This window comes from Myotis yumanensis, unplaced genomic scaffold (genome assembly GCF_028538775.1).
Source record: "Myotis yumanensis isolate MYYU_CA2020_CCGP unplaced genomic scaffold, mMyoYum1.0.hap1 SCAF_15, whole genome shotgun sequence".
In the NCBI taxonomy this organism is placed as follows: Eukaryota; Metazoa; Chordata; class Mammalia; order Chiroptera; family Vespertilionidae; genus Myotis; species Myotis yumanensis.
The window spans coordinates 4,486,462-4,504,137 of NW_027223766.1; the positions used below are offsets into that span (position 1 = coordinate 4,486,462).

At 38.3% G+C, this 17,676-nt stretch overlaps 1 pseudogene; it reads right to left on the reverse strand.

Moving 5' to 3' along the window:
- Positions 1-6,747: 6,747 nt before the first annotated feature.
- LOC138993389 (small ribosomal subunit protein eS21 pseudogene) lies at positions 6,748-6,997 on the reverse strand (annotated as a pseudogene).
- Between the last annotated feature and the right edge of the window lie 10,679 nt (positions 6,998-17,676).

Genomic DNA, 17,676 nt, shown 5'->3' on the forward strand with positions numbered 1-17,676 from the left:
GAATATTTCTTGCCACTCCTTCTGGCCTGCATAGTTTCTGTTGAGAAATCAGCTGACAGTCGTATGGGTCCTCCCTTGTAGGTAACTGACTTTTTTTTCTCTTTCTGCTTTTAAGATTCTCTCTTTGTCTTTTGCTCTTGGCATTTTAATTATGATGTGTCTTGGTGTGGTCCTCTTTGGATTGCTTTTGTTTGGGGTTCTCTGCACTTCGTGGACTTGTAAGCCTATTTCTTTCACCAGGTAGGGGAAGTTTTCTGTCATTATTTCTTTAAATAGGTTTTCAATATCTTGCTCTCTCTCTTCATCTGGCACCCCCATAATTCGGATGTTGGTGCACTTGAAGTTGTCCCAGAGGCTCCTTACATTATCTTCATATTTTTGGATTCCTTTTCTTTTTGTTTTTCCGGTTGGGTGTTTTTTGCTTCTTCGTATTTCAAATCTTTGACTTGATTCTTGTGATCCTCTTGTCTGCTGTTGGGACTCTGCATATTATTTATTTCAGTCAGTGTATGCTTAATTTCTAGTTGATCCTTTTTCATAACCTTGAGGGTCTCACTAGATTTCTTGAGGGTTCCACTAAATTTATTTGCAGTTTCTAGAAAATTCTTTTTTTTTTTTTAATATATTTTATTGATTTTTTACAGAGAGAAAGGAAGAGAGATAGAGAGTTAGAAACATCGATGATAGAGAAACATCGATCAGCTGCCTCCTGCACATCTTCCACTGGGGATGTGCCTGCAACCCAGGTACATGCCCTTGACCGGAATCGAACCTGGGACCTTTCAGTCCGCAGGCCGACGCTCTATCCACTGAGCCAAACCGGTTTCGGCATCTAGAAAATTCTTGAAAAACCTTATAAATGTGGTTGTGAACTCTATATCCAGTATTTTGCTTTCCTCCATTTCTGTCATTTGTGACCTGTTTCTTTGTCACTGCATTTTTTTTATGCTTCCCTGTGTTGATAGAGTGGCTTTCTGTGCTAAGTGTCCTATAAGGCCCAGTGGCTCAGCCTCCCCAATTACCTGAGGTGGACACTCTTGGTGCACCCTTTTGTGGGCTTTGTGCACAGTCTTCTTGTAGTTCAGCCTTGATTGTTGTAGGTATCACTGGGAGGAATTGACCTCCAGGCCAATTGGCTGTGAGAATCAGCTGTGTCTGCAGTGGGAGAACTTCTGTGCTGGAGACACCCTTTTGGGGCAAGACTTGCTTCAGTGGGGCTTTGGTGCTCACTGAGTCTGCCTCCTGAGTGTGTCCCTTATGGATCTGAGGAGTTATAATCTGGATGGCCCCACTCTGACCACTGGGTACACTGGCACTTGGATCTCTTAGGAGGTGCTAATTTAGCCTCTGCCTGAGGCTACCCAGCAGGAGCTATGGAGAGATCTGCAGATTCCTCTTCTTTGTTTGAGGTTTGGAGATGTCCAGATGAGGCCCAGCTGTGAAGCAATGCAAGCTACTGTGGGGCCTTGGGCCTTCTTTTGGAAGTTCTAGGTCTCTCTGACCCAGCTGCAGTTTGTTAGGTAATTTTCAGATTGCAAAGGGCCAGGCCTTTCATATGCAAAAGCCTCTGCACACAGCTTGGGTGGGGCAGGGTCTCAGGAAATTAACAAGGTGGAGCAAACAACTATGGCTGCTCCTCAGTCCTACCCTAAGAGGCCCCGGGTCTCAGTGTCCTGGTAATCGCTGCAAGCACCTCTGAGAGAAAGCTGCCCTCCAGTTCCGACCAATGCCAGACAGTCCAGTTTCTCCCCGTATGAGTCTGGGTCCCCAGAGACTCGCCCGGAACTGGAGTTCAGAGTAGTCAGGAGCTTGAGACTCCCCCGGATTGAAAAAGACAACCGTGTCCTCAGTTGCCAGCCCTTTCCACGTGTGCCTCCTTATCTCTGCACTTTACTTCCGCACCTCCTCTGAGTCTCAGTGTGCTTTTCTCTTTCCTTCTAGTTGTAGAATTTTCATTCAGCCAGCCTTCCTGTGTTCTGGATGATGTCCATTTTGTCTTTTAGTTATATTTTTGAAGTGGTTGTGTGAGGCAGCAATTTCCAGTGTTTACCAATGCTGCCATCTTGGTTTCCTTTCAATAACTATAATTTATTGATAAGCTATAGATCTTCGTCTCTCTGCCTCTGCTCCCCAAGGCTCTTTATTCTAGATGCCACTGCTCACCACAAACTCCCAACTTCCAAGGAATGGCAATTCGGTTGGCTTCCACTAATAAGCTATCTGACTTTTATGCAATTAACCATGTTCTAGATCTAGTTCATTTTTGTTTGTTTGTTAAGTATTTGTATTGATTTTTAGCAAGAGGGAAGTGAAGAGGGAGAGAGAAAGAGAAACATCCGTGTGAAAGTGGGACATCTGTCGAATGCCTCCTGTTCACCCCCTACTGAGGATGGAGCCAGCAGCCTGGGCATGTGCCCTGACCAGGAATCAAATCAGCAACCTTTGGATGCCAGGGGACAACACCCAAACAACTGAGCCACCTGGCCAGGGTTAGGTCTACTTCCCGTTTTGTGTGTTGATCAGCAGGGGCCACCAGTGCTGGTGAGGAGGGAGGGGTACTAGGGCTTGAGAGGAGTCTGATGAAGTGGTTGAGAGTTGGGCTTTAAAGTCAGATCAGCCGGGCAGATGTGGCAGTGGTTGAGTGTCAACCTGTGAACCAAGAGGTAATGGTTCCATTCCTGGTCAGGGCACATGCTCAGGTTTTGGGCTCAATCCCCAGAAGGGAGCATGTAAGAGACAGTGGATCAGTGATTCTCATCATTGATGTATCTCTCTCTCTCTCTTCTCTTCTTCTCTGAAATCAATAAAATATATATATTAAAAAAATAAAGTCAGATCATCTGGGTGTTTTCCCTGACTGCAGTTTCCAAGCTATAGAACTTTACCCCAATCATTTAACCCTTTGTTCCTCATTTTCCCAATTTAGGTATGAAAAGTGATAACACTCCCTCAAACTTCATGAGGATATTGTGAAGATGAACTAAATTAACCATGGCCAATGGTTTGTAGCAGTTCTGGCATAGAACAGGCACTCCAGAGTGGGGCCTGATCTTGTCATCACCACAAACCAAGAAATATTATTTAGATATTAACTTTATTTTTTTTTATTTCTCACTCTTTAGGAGAAAAAACATGGTAGAATTATTTTTATTTATTTATTTTTAAATTGGCTGAAATGGATTTATTCCTTTTTATTTGCTAGGTATATAACTTCTCTTGCCCCATTCTTATTCCTAATTTTAAAAGTTGTAAAAATATTTTAATATGTTTATTTTTTAACTTATGTTATTTTGTTTTTTCTATCATCATTATCCTCTCTGTGCCCTTTTCCACCTCTACCCACGCCCTCCCCCTGCAATCACCACACTGTTGTCCATGCCCATGAGTTCTCTCTCTTTTTTTTTATTTGCCCAGTCCCTCCACCCGCCTCATCCAGACCCCTGCCAGCACTGTCTGCCTGCTCTCTGTCAGTGAGTTTATCTTTATTTTGCTTATTTATCACTCTATTGTTCTTACGCTGGCTATATGTCTATATTCCCTTTGTAACAACAGGACTAAATGCAGCAGATTTTTCACATGACCTACATTTCTGGTATGGCTTAAAGGGATTCGTAGACTTGAAGAGACAAGTATTTTCATAGACAAGATGGAGAAAAACATTCCCTAAGGTCAGAGAACATTAAAGAAAGGGAAGACTGCAGTTCTCTTAGAGATGTTCCTAGGAGTTGAGTAGGGGCTGTGGAATACAGTAGGATTCAACTTTTAAAGAAAATTCCAAATGGTTTCCCAAAGTCATTCAAGGGATCTGAATTCAGATAAGCTGCCTATAAAAGAACCCATTGACTTGTTTTCTCTTCACCATTGGTATTGTCAAAGCTCATATTTTTGTAGGTCACTGGTTGAAATGGCCTCATGTAAACCATGATTTAGGTTTCCCTCCTTGCTCATTTTTTCATATGTTTATTGGCCATATATATTTCCTATTATGTGAAATGGCTATTTATGGACTGGCAGCCTAAACATTTAGCAACTGGTACAGAAAAAGCAATGACCAGTGTAAACAGACAGCAGGGTGACCAGAAAAAAAGATGAATACAAGCCTGTAAGATGAATGTCATCCCGTATTTTTGTATACTGGCTGAACATCAACCCAGGATTTTCATGTCTTTTACCCATCTTCTACCGTGTTTTAAACTTTTCTTGACACACCAACCTTTTGTCAGTTATTCATCACAAGTATTTTCTCTCGGGTGTAGTTTATTATTTTTCAACATAAGATCCTAATTTTAATGTAGTTAAATTTAGCAGTGGGTCATTTATTAAAACGCTTATTTTATTGTTGTTACTATCATTGTTTCTGCACATTAGTTTAAGAAATGATATACAGAAGTCTGAAAGATATTTTTCTACTAAGTAATGAAATTTTCCCATTGGATTATTAAATCTTTAATCTGGGCTTGAATTCTGTGCATATGGGGGACAGAGATCAATTTTCCTGCTTTTCTTTTCTGTATGGAAAATAAGCTTTCCTATTATCTATTTAGTTCCTCCTTTCCTTGTATGTCTCTTAGGCCACTGTCTTCACATGTCTTTTTTACTCCTTTCTTTTGTTTTTTATTGATTTTCTTGTCTGTGTATATGCCAATATCACTGTCTTAGTTACTTTAGTTTTTAGATTAAAACTTGATATGTGATAGGACAAGTCTCCTATAAGAAGGGTCTTTTATATGCTTCATTATATGTATTATATTTATTACTTTTTATGGAAAAAGCACACTCTATTCTCGATATTGACGATGTTTTATGAGAAATAGCTATTGAATTTTACAAAAGAGTTTTTCAGAGATTGCATTTGTCTCTAAGGTCAGTTTTCCATCACAGTAATAAAATCTTTAATTCCTTGACATAGCTTTTCAGAAGAAAAGTGGGTGTGACCATGTGATCCAATGTAGTCATTGACATAGGAGTTGAGAGATAGGCACAGAGTCCAGCAGTCTCCCTTCCTGAGATGGGCATGCTGCCTTCTTCCCCATCCTCCCTCTAGGGGTATGAAACCCCCTTCTTGACCTAGAGTCCCATCTGAGAATGACACAGCTCTGAAGCCCTGTGGATGAGAGCTACCACTGAAGCCCTGAGATGAGATGCCTGCATCTTGAGTGTCACATGATAAAGAAAAACATTTTTTGACTAATGGGGGAACATCTTTTACCATAAACTAAATGAATATCCTAATAAAAGCCTATAGTAGTTTCTTAATTTTATTTTTTCACTTATGATATATCCTAATGGATTCCCTCATATTGATTTATAATTAGCTTCTTAGAATAAACATTTACAGGTGATAGTCTATGTTCCCTCATGAAGTATAGAGTCTTCATATCTTCTGGTCACTTTTCAAGAATCTCCATAATTGAAATTATCTGCAGGTTTACTTAGGTATATTTGGAAAATGAGGCATGTTGTCAGACTTTAACACTCAGATATGGCTAGCACCAAAAGTGTTACATCCTTTCTGCAGTCTGAAAATGTGTGCATACTATGGTAATGATGTTCAATTAATTTTACAAGGATTTGCCTGTTAAAATGTCTAGATATATCATTCATTTGCTTTTTGAGTGAATTTTGTTGAAACTAAATATTTTCTGGAATAAATAATTTATCAAAAATCCATTTTGAAGTTAACCATACCTTTTAATAAAAATGGATGTTAGCTAATATTCAAAATTAATGTTTTATAAGACAAATTCTATTCTTTTGTAAAATAATGTAAAACTACTTAAGGACAAATATCATTATATCTTAAGTTTTCTATTAAATACAAAAAACAAGAAGAAAATATAAGATAGGTTAAAGATAATTGGTCATCATTGTAGAGACTATGTTTTGATGATTCATTTAAAATTCATTCTCCTTTATATATCCATACTAGAGGCCCAGTGCACAAAAATTCGTGCACTGGGGGGTGTCCCTCAGCCCGGCCTGTCCCCTTTCACAGTCCGGGAGCCCTCAGGGGATGTCCTACTGATGGCTTAGGCTGTCTCCCCATGCCCAAGCCACAGTCTGGCCTCCCTCTGCAGGAGGAAGGCACTGCCCCCATTATCCCGCTGCTGCTGCTGCCACTGCCAGCCCTCCTCAGCCCTCACAGCCACTGCAGCTTTGTCCAGAAGGACATCCAGTCTATCTGGTCTAATTAGCATATTACCCTTTTATTAATATAGATGTGTAAGTATAGATATATAATAATTATATTTAAAATTATTATTTTGCTTTTATTATTATTAGGAAAAAAGTTAATGGCAAATTAAAGATCAAATAGAACTTGAGATTAGAAGCCCACTCATAAGAACAAGAACATGTTGCTCTGATCTTATCTCTGGTTACGCATGAGATCTTCCAAGAGCTCTGCCCCATAAATCACGATTTGCAACTTTAGAAATCTTGAACAATAAGTTATCCAATGCACATTTTCTTAATTATTAGGTATCTTAAATCTTTAAAAATGTTGTGCACAGACTAGCTTCATACTTAGTGGGTATTAGTAAAAGCATGTGTTTGTCTGTTGTGGGTCTTTCCTGCGGGTGGGCCTTAGCTCGCTAGGCTACTGGGGCATTAGCTAGGCTGGACTTCAGCTAAGTGTTGGGTCCTGCTTTACAAGACCTCTCTTGTTTTTGTTTTTGCTTGTTTTTGTTTTGTTTTTATGTTTCCACTATTTATTTATGGCAAGTTTCAATCTGTGATGCTCTTTAGTCAGAAGTTCTTTGAGACGATGCCATTGGCCTTGGCCAGTCAGAGAATGGAGTTATCTGACTCACCTATCCTGCGGATAGCCCCGCAGATAGCATAGGTTTTAAACTGGCCATTGAGCCTGCTGTCACCTTGTCAGCCTCGGCCACGTTCATCTGGGTGGACGCCTGGTCCTTGGAGCCGATGATGCGTTTGCTGGCGGAGCATTTCGCAGCACATACAAGTCCAAGAACTTGCCCACATCGTTTTGCATGTCGAGGGTGCGCCTGCTGCCACCACCAGAAGCATGTCTGCAAAAAGCCATTTTTTTTAAACCAGTGACAACTTGAGGTCTATTCTACGGGTGAGAGGCAGAAGTGTAAGAGTCCCAGCCATGTCATGCAAGTACATATATTGCACCTTAGCCGGTTTTGCTCAGTGGATAGAGCATTGGCCTGTGGACTAGGTTCGATTCTCAGTTGCAGGCTCCTCCTTGGCCCGGCCTTGGTCAGGGCGCATGCAGGAGGTAACCAATCCATGTGTTTAGCTCACATCTGTGTTCCTCTCTGTCTTTCCCTCTCTCTTCCATTTCTCTAAAATCAATGGAAAAATATTCTTGGATGACGAATAAAAAAAATAATTAGATATCTTTTTTCAAAAAGAATATATATTGCCTCTGTTTATAATATTCAGGTAATGACACTCCATTGACCAAAGCTGGTGATTTGCCTAAGCTCAATATCACTGGGATGGAGAAATACACCCCAAATCCCAGAGCGGTAAGCACTGCTGACCAATATGGCAAATGGACTGGATTTGTGATTCTATCATCAGGAGGAAGTGAGGAGTGGTGAGCAATAATCCAAGTTGCCATTTTAGCTAGACTTACACATTTTCTCTCCCTTTGAGTTGCCTTTATTTCATTGATTTATTGAATTCTTCATTCTCATCTCATCATTTACGTTTATGTTACCTCTTTTCTTGATTAGCTCTGTAAGAATTTGAATGAATAGTTTTAAAAAATTATAACATATATATTATCATGATTATAGTATTTTCCTGCCTACCATCTAAATAAACTTCTGAATTCAATTTCATTAACTTTCTATATTTCTGTATTTCTTAGAATTACCATCTAAGAATATTATCTAAATTGTTCTATTCAGTACCTATTTTTTATTATTACTTGTCAAATAGTAAAAACATTGAAGTTTTTCTATTTGTCTTTAATTATGTCTTGTAAACATGGCATCCTGTATGTTTAGTTATTTCTGTTGGTCATTTTCTGCTGTCTATACTTTAAGTATGAATTTCTTCCTTGGGGTAAGATTCATTACTTATTTTAAGTTATACTTGAATTTTATTTCAGTCTCAAGACTTCTTTTTGTGACTGAATTGTAATGCAGTCAATTTGGGCAAATATTGCAGTTTTGAATCTCCCTCATTTCATCGTCTTTCCTGGGCTTGCTTTTAATCGTCAGACTTACATTACCACAAGTCATAGGGGGACTGATGATGGTGCTGGACGGAATCAGTGTCATTTATCCACATCAAAGTAATAGCATCTGTCTGGTCTAGAGATTTTCTAGGCTACTGTTTCAAATGCTATGAGCACAGAAAAATTCTTTAAGACATCACAAATTCTTTGGTTAGACATGGCATACAGCCATTAATAATCCAAGCTGGGAAGGCTGCTTTTATGTCCTGAAATGATAGTTTATTTAGTACTCATTTTAGGTAAATGTCTTTGATTATTTTTGTTTAAGAATTTCTTATCTATAATTATAGTCTGGTGAAACTTGAGGACCTATATACTCTTCTCTCTAAGAAATTCAAGGGAAAATGTCCTTATTATGAAATGATATATTGGTTGTTAAATATTTTATTGCATTTCATAATTAAAGTTGTAATAAAATAATTATAATAATCATAGATCAAATTATATTTAATAATCATATTCACTTGATTGACATATTAGCTTTGTTTTTTTTCCTATCAAGTACAGGAAAATATCTTGATATTCTATCTGCTGTTTTGTTATGGTTATATTTTCTTAGGTATTCAGGTTTTCCTTGTATATTAAGATGAATGTTATTAAGTGCTCAAAAGTTTTTATCTTCCTTGCATATTTTCAAAATAGTCCTTAGGTTGAAGCTAGGGTAAGGCTTTGTTAGTCAAGCTTCCTATATTTTAGTATTAACTGAACAGTTTCACTCTAGTGCTTATTTTAGGTTGTCTATAAGCCTTAGCTATTGGTCGTGATGAAGATTTTGTCAGGGTCTCTGTCTCTACACGGAATTGAGTGCAACATTAATAGATGACACCGTGAGGCACTGTCACCATTTCAACACTAATATTGAAGAAGTTCCTTCATGTTTTTATTTAAAAAAAATATCCTATATAGGCAGTCCTCAGGTTACGTCAGACTTGATGTATGTCATTTTGTGGTTACATCGCCATCTCCCATTTATTTATAAAAAAAAAAGTTCCGTCATTTCGATGTATGTACATATGTGCTTTATGTTTTTGTATTACTTATTTACCACAAGTAAAGGTCAGGAAATGTTATCTTTCTTTTATTTTATTTTATTTTTTACTGTTTCACTTTATTACTGCTATGTGTATGCTCCATGTGAGTGACGTAGGTGCTTATGTAGGTGGATTCCAACTTACTGCGAAAATCGATTTCTGTCGCACTGTAGGAATGGATCTCTGATGTAAACCAAGGACTTACTGTATAATAAAAGCCTAATATTCTAAGTGTCCCACCATTTGACCAGTTGCTATGATGTGCACTGACCACCAGGGGGCAGATGTTCAATGCAGGAGCTGGCCCCTGGTGGTCAGTGTGCTTCCATAGGGGGAGCACCGCTCAGCCAGAAGCCAGCTCACGGCTGGCCAGCACAGCGCTAAAGATGTCTGACTGAAGGCCTAAGCCAGCTCGCAGGCCTAAGCCAGCAGGTGGACATCACCTGAGGGCTCCTGGACTGTGAGATGATGCAGGCCGGGCTGAGGGACCTCCCCAAGTGCACAAATTTTTGTGTACCACTGGGCCTCTAGTATATATATATATGTGTGTGTGTGTGTGTATGAGTGTGTGTGTATGAGTGTGTGTGTGTGTGTGTGTGTGTGTGTTGTGTGTATGTGTTGTGTATATATGCACAACGCACAAAGATTCATGCAAGAATAGGCCTTCCTTCCCCTGGCTTCTGGCACTGGCTTCCCTCTGGCACCTGGGACCCAGGCCTTTGCTTGGGGCCTGGAGCTTTCTCCCGCCTTTGCTCCAGCCAGCTGCCACCATCTTTGTTGCATCAATTTGCATATTCCCTCCTTATATCAATTTGCATATTCCCTCGTTATTGGCTGTGGGTGCTGCCATCTTTGTTGTAAAATGATGGTCAATTTGCATATTCCATCTTTATTAGATAGGATATACATATATACATATGTATATTAGTATATAGCTGAAGTGATATGATAAATTACAGCCTTTATTTTATAGCCTGAATGACTTGCTCACATGCACCCTTACCAGTTAACTTATTCTTCTTTAGTAAGGGAAATAAATTATTCATTCATTTTTATCTTCATCCCTGCATTTCAACCTTGTCCCTACCAATGATCAAACAGTATTACACAGTTCCATGAATTTGTTTCTTAAAGTCTTTGGCAGAGACTGTGGTGACATTTGTATTGAATTATAAATATATTTAGATTCACTTACCCTTCCTACATTTTTCTCTTCATTGTTCATAGTATGTTTTCTGTTTCAAAAAACTCTAATTTTTCATAGTTTAATAGATCTAATTTGTTTCAGAGAAACCATCATCTTTCCTTCAATACAATATATTTATTAAAGATTATCTTAACAGACCCTTTTGAAGGATGGTGGCAGCTCATTCTTCTGCATTAAAGTATAAACAGGCTTCATAAATTGTGCTCTGGAATTACCATATGGGCCCTCCTATTCCATCCATATTTTATCTATTCCACTTTAAGGTGATAAACATTCTCTTATGATTATAATACCTAGTTACTACAAGAACATAGTGAAATTAAAATGTTTAATAAAATATTTAATAAACCTTTCTCAATTTTCAAAATATACTTAACAAACTCCAAAATTAATAAATAACTAGTTTTTACTACAGTGATTTTTCTCCGTGGAATATTCTCTTTTGTCCATTGTTAATGAAGCTTTTGGTATTTGAAGTCAGGTTGCCTCACAACTGCTCATTGATAATTAAAATAAACACACACATACAGAAAATAATGCCAATGTTAGGTTGAATGTCTTTGTTTCACTGAACACAAAATTGCTATGTAAGTCTGCTTGCAATGACAGAATATAGATGTGGTTCCAATATGCTAAGTGGGAGTGTTAACTTAGAGAACAAAAAGTTATGAAAGGGCATTATTATTCTTGTAAATGGCATCCATGTGGCCTAAAATAATAAAAACAGATTTTAATTGTTTAATACACAGAATATTTAATATGAAATCCTTGTTTTAGATAATAAATTTATAAGGTTGTATCAGAGAAAGAAATAAAGAATTTTTCTGATGTGATGAGCCTGGTTATATGTCTCATATTATTTTGTAATAATATAAAGTGAATTGATTTGTGATTTAAATAGAACAAAAAACATAAGAACACTGTGATAACATTAAAAAGACGTTTTTGTTCACTACCTCATGAGACTTTCTGTCGTATGCCCTCTGTGTGCCTGTAGGCTAATGGTTAAGGTATATGAGACTTTTGGGTAAATCATATAAACACAAATTTTTAGTTAAGTTACATGGTGTTACTGAGAAATGTGGTTGAATCTCTATAAAGTATCATCAGAGAAGAGGTTAGTGCAATCTAGCTGTCATACCACAGACAGTTGCTAATATCCTATATATACAAAGTACAGACATTCCTTTAACAATATGGGTTTAGACTTTCCAGATTCACTTATATTTGATTATTTTTCTATAAATACTATATTTTATCCTTCGTATGATTTTCTTAACACATTCTCCTCTCTAAGTTTACTTTATTGTAATAATGAGTATGTAATAAATATAAAATGCAAAATATGTGTTAATTGACAGTGTATGCTATCAGTAGACTATTAGTAGTTGTTTTTTGGGGGGAGTCAAAAGTTATATGTGGATTTTTTATTACATGGGGGTCAGTGCCCCTAACACCTATATTGTTCAAAAATCAACTGTATAATCATATCCATTGATCAACCTTATGATTTGTGTTGAATTTGAATATATGTCTCTTGGTATGGAGAGATACCACTCTTACTGGTTGGCTGATGGCCAATCAGAGGGATGGATCACCAATGACTCTGTGTACTCACTCAGTCAGTGGTGGCTCTGACCATCCATTGCTTGACAGCATTTGTGATTTACAATAACAGTGATACGTGTATCCGCTCCTGAAGGGAAGAAAGATGGAAAGAGATCTATCTCCCAGAGTGTGAAGTGAGTCTACTCCCAGGGTTCTCAGGCAGTGCCCTGGCGGGGCTGGATGAAGGAGATAGACCTTGGAGGGGGTGGTTGGACTGTGGCACTCCGAGACCAGACCTCCAACATCAGAGTTCTGTCTTGGCAGCAATCTCTGTTTTCTGTAATTGTCACAGAAGTAGATGAGACCAGATTTCCAACATCAGAGTTCCATCTTAGCAGTAATTTCTGTCTTCCACTAGTGACACAGAAGGAAATGGAAGCCACAGGACTGGAAACCAGGGGATTTAGGCAAGAAGGATCCCAATAACTGTGTTACTTCAAATATTACACACCTTCCTTCATTTTCCAAGCAGAGGTGTCAACTCCTCATCTCTGTGGGTCCTTAGAGAGTGAAAACCAGCTCTCAAGCTGCCCGAGCTGGGTGCCCCTGTCAGTCCACCTTAAAGTGGCCTGGGGGTTGGTTATAAATTATTGATTAAGAAATACAATATTTATTGTACCACTGAGTCTTTGAACTGAGTGATGCCTCCTATATTTACTTGGAATGTACTGAATCATAGACTTTTCAATTACCATTAAGGAATGATTCTGATTAAAAAACTTGGGTGTGGTAATGAGGGAAGCACGCATAAGGAAAGAAAAGACACAGGGACAGTCTATAGAAATTGGCATCACCAGAGTCATTTTCCTGGGCAATTTCTTGGGCATGTCTCTCTCTCTCTCCAGGTCGGCTACGTGCTACATCCCTTCCAGAATGATTGTCCCAGTGATGTCTCTAACTGTTTGCCACTTCATTTTCTTTTGCACCTCACCCAGGATAGATAGCAGGTAGACACAGTCAGTGAATTTCCTGAATTATTGGGACATTTTCAGTGATCAATGGGAAGTTCTGAAGATGATGTAGGCAACCTGAAAGATCTCTACATGCCGTGGAAATGAAACCATCTTTTTTCTGAGACTCAGTACAGTCATTCAATGTATTTAGCATAAAATGAAAGGACCTGAGCCTTCCAGGGCCACTTTCAACTGCAGTTAAAAAGAAATGGTCTAAGAGGAAAGAGGGAAGAAACATGCTAGATGTCCACTTGTCTAGTTGGCTTGCTTGTGGTATGAAACTTTGGTAAGGATGTCAGATTTAGATCACTCTAGGGGTAGGTGTTTGCCTCTGTCTTTAAGATTGAGAATGTTGAGGACTGTCACACTATACTCATAAACACCCACCAATACAAATCACAATTGCATGTTTCCAAGGTTACAGAATTTACAAGTAGTGTTATTTCTCCAAAGGAGTCAGTACCTACTACAAGTCATCAGTTCAATTGATTTAGTATTCAGTGTGATTTAAAATTAGATGGGAAAAGAAGCGGTGGAAGATAGTTTGCCTGTCGGTGATTATATTGAATTTTGTGCATAAATCTACACATCATTATAATGCACCCATTCGGATAAATGCTTTTACTTAAAGAGGTTGTTCTTGATCTTGTATAGAATATATTGCACTTGAGGCTTAATTTTAACAAAAAGATGTGATGTTATTTTTAAAATGTGTCTCATGATTGATATGGAGGCTTTGTCTTTTTCAGAATAAGGTCTCTAACATCAGATTTCCCTGATTAAATTTTATATGTTATGAATTATTCATCATTTATTCTTCATAAACCAAATAGGCTGATATTACAGAACTCATAAAGCAAGGGAGCGGCGTGTCACTAAATCAAGCCGCCAGTCCAGAGCAGAGCTGTTTTGCTTTCATGTGTTTCTTATTCTGGAGATGATGTCCACTGGTGCTACGACATTTGTATCAAATCAAAAAGCAGAGAGGCATTTACTACGTTCTTTTCTTATTCTAGGTTGTCATATGCTGCCAATGTCACGCTCCAGAATCCACTGAACACACAGCAGTGCAGAAGCGGTAAGATCGCACCCTAAATCTGGAGTGCCCTTTAAATACTAGTAATGTCACTCACTTTAGTTAATTTTCTTGTTCTTTTTGCTTGTCAAGTGATAAAATGGTAGTCAAATGTTCGTCTACCTCTTGTTCCTGTTATACAACAGTAATTGACTTTAGTAAATTATGAAAATATTTTGCAGGAGCATAGAAACATGTACTGTTTCCCAGATTAAAGCTAGTGTGTTTTTCAACTGGCAAAGACTCAGCCTGGGAAGGAGTTACTCACAGTGTAAGACTGGGATTTGGGAGACTCAGTTCTTGTTAAGAAGAGGAACTTTAGACCTTATGGACTTCCAGGATGTGGGGGTAGGGAGTAGGGTGGATGTGGCAGGGAGGATCCTGTAGAATTTCAGGTGTGTTGTAACTTTCCATAGAAAATATTTAATTTACATGTGTGTGCATTTAGGCAGAGTTATTATAATATATTTGTCCTCTCTCTTTAAAAATTACACATTCTATGAATCATCCCCAAATTGAAAAATAGCTAAAAATAATTACTGAGATTACTGAGTACTTACTCATTATTAGACATTATTCTTTATGGGAATTAATTTATTTAATTAGCCCCAAACTCTATGAGTTCAGTTGATTTCATTATGAACATTTTACAGATCTAGAAACTAAGGCCTAGAATATGTATGAAATGAGCCCCATGCTACCCAGTTAGGAGGCTGTCAGATGGAATATAAAGTCAGCCATCTGGCACCAAAGATTGCTAAAGGGAAAATAAGACACGCCATTCTTTTTCTTACAACTAGAATTTTGATAATAGTGCAGATGCAAAAACTCTTAATAATTACCACCTTAAAATGTAGATTTAGGTTAATTGCTAATATATTGTCAGTTCTTCAATGGTTTTAGCTTGATAGCTTTTAAGTATTTGTATTCAAATTTATAAATTACTTTCAATACGAGTGTTGGTACCACTAACACTGTCCACCTTTACTATAAAGGAGGTCTCAATTGGTCCTTTCTGTGTATTTCACTAAAGATAGATCCCCTTTTCTTTGATATTTATCATATAGAAGAAATAATTTTTGCACCTTCTTGTAAAAAAAAAGACAAAAACAAAACAAAACTAATTCTATGATAGATGGCATTTCTGTCTGCACAGGGACAGGTGGAAGAAATACCTGCTGGATACAAAAACTTCAAAGAAGAGTTCTGAATCTCTTTCAGTGGGTGTCAAATAGGCAAGAGATCAATCTTTTAAAAATCATATCCATGGGGGGGGGGGCAAGATAAGAGTTCAAGGCAGCAAGGTGAACCAGGGGATCAGCACAAAGTGCAATGTGAGTGGGCGGAATTCTAAGCCAGCTTTGGTGTAGAATTCCATTTAAGATCACCTTGAAGAAAGAAATCTATTGGAGAAAAAAAATTAAATAGCTTGAAATCACTTTCCACATTCTTGGACGATTATGATTGGGTTGAATCCTGACTTAATTTTCTCCCAACCCAACTCCAGTCCTCTCCTTAGCAAAGCATCTGCTCTGAGGCAGTTGAGACTTGCAGTGTAGAAATGGGATCGTAGGCTTATTAAGTCCCGACAGTGAGAGCTTCTGCAATTCGTCTCATCCCTGGATTACATGGGACCTTGGGAACCGTAGTCAGACCAGGGTGAATGAGCATCTGAATGCAGGGCTCCAGGGAACAGCTTGGCTCAGAAGCCCCTGGACTTCCCTGGAGAAGAGTGGCATTTTCTCCATGAGAATCTGGTCTCCTGGGCTCACACCAAGCCGGGAAGAAGCCAAAAGAGAGTCCTAAAGTGGCCCTGCCATTAAGGATTGGAGCCTGGGGGACTAGAAGCTTTTTTCCTGGCATCTAGAGTCTCGATTAAGGATTAACTAATACAAGGATTAAGCCTTCATGGAGAGATCATTGTAGCTCAAAACTATTTGCAGGATGTTTGAAACTTGTACTAGAGCTACTCTACCCACCTCAACCCCAAAAAATGGTCAGGAAGGAACAAATTGAATTCTTAGAAAATGCCACTAATGCCCAGAGAAGATCAAGAGCAGGGGGAAAGAACTAGAACCTCTACAAGGTTCAAGGTAGTTCAAAAATATTCCCTGCAACTAAAGGATGTATTTTATTTTTAAACACCAGAAGATTAATTTAAGAAGATGGTCAAAATATCAATGCCTACTTTCAAATACTTGGAACATCAAATGGAACTCATATCTCAAAGCTCTAAGAGAGAAGAAAGATATGGATTAGCACAAATTGCTGGTTGCCACCAAATACTCAATATTTTCTTTCTCATTAGCTATGAAACCTCATTTTATTTCAAGTGAAAACTGCCCAGTTTAAATGCTATTGTTCTCAGGCTTCCATGTGACTCAAAGCAGACCACTGAACTGCTAACAGAATTGTTTTGAGGTATAGTTTGTGAACTGGAAGCATGATATCCAGAGCCTCAGAAGACACTCCTGAAGATAGAAATGCCATTATCACAATCAAAAGGAGCCTGGGTCCTCAAAGACCTCAGAGCCTCCCTACCTCACCTGAACTAACTACCTGAGCCCTTCTTTTATGCGAGAGAGAAATGTATTCTGTTTTATACAAGAAACTTTTATACAGAAGAAACCATCTTGAACTACTTATTGTGAATACATTTGTAGTCCCATATATGTTTGTATATATTGAAAATATCCTGTTTTTCACCTATATGTGGAATCTAATGAACAACATAAACTGATGAATAAGAAAGATCCAGAGGCATTGAAGCATGCAACAGACTGATGTATATCAGAGGGAATGGGGTGAGGGCAGGAAGAGATTAACCAGGGAACTTATATCCATATATGCATAGCCCATGGACAGACAATAGTGCTGGGAAGGCCTGGGGAGGGCACAGAGACAGTGGTAAGGAGTCAGTGGGTGGGAGAGGACATCTGTAATACTTTAAACAGTAAAGATACATTTAAGTAAAACTATTTTCACCAAAATAAAAAGAGAAAATATCCTGTTTGTGATTAATGAACTACACTAATGATAAGGAAATAGTGCAAAGATTACAATTCAGAGTCCATGGATCTATGAGCTGTGTGTAAAGAGACTCTGTTTTCTTAATCATTGAACTGAATGACAATCATCTGCTGCAAGGGACAGTTGCTCCCCTGTCCCTTCTCAGGTTTTAAATCAATAGATACATTTCCTTGTCAGTGATGTGTAGTTGGTAATGGTGATAAATGGTCCCAATGACAATTGGGTCCACCGCCCTTCCTCCCCCCCGCCGGGTCTCTAAAATCATCAAAGTCAAGGAGGACTCTGGGTGAACCCACCAAGGGCAGTAACAGCCATTTTACATTTTATTCAGCTAACATTCAACTTTTCATTCATCTTAATGAAGGCATCAATAACTGCCTAGATCAATGAGCAACGTTTTGATAGTTTTGATAAACCAAAGCGATTCTTCTCTCTGTGAGGGACTCATAAACTAGACTGATAGAGTTTGCATCAAAATAAGTATGGAAATGTTTAATTCCACCTGATAATGTTGAGGCAAATTAAAATTGATTAGAAAATAAGCAGTATTT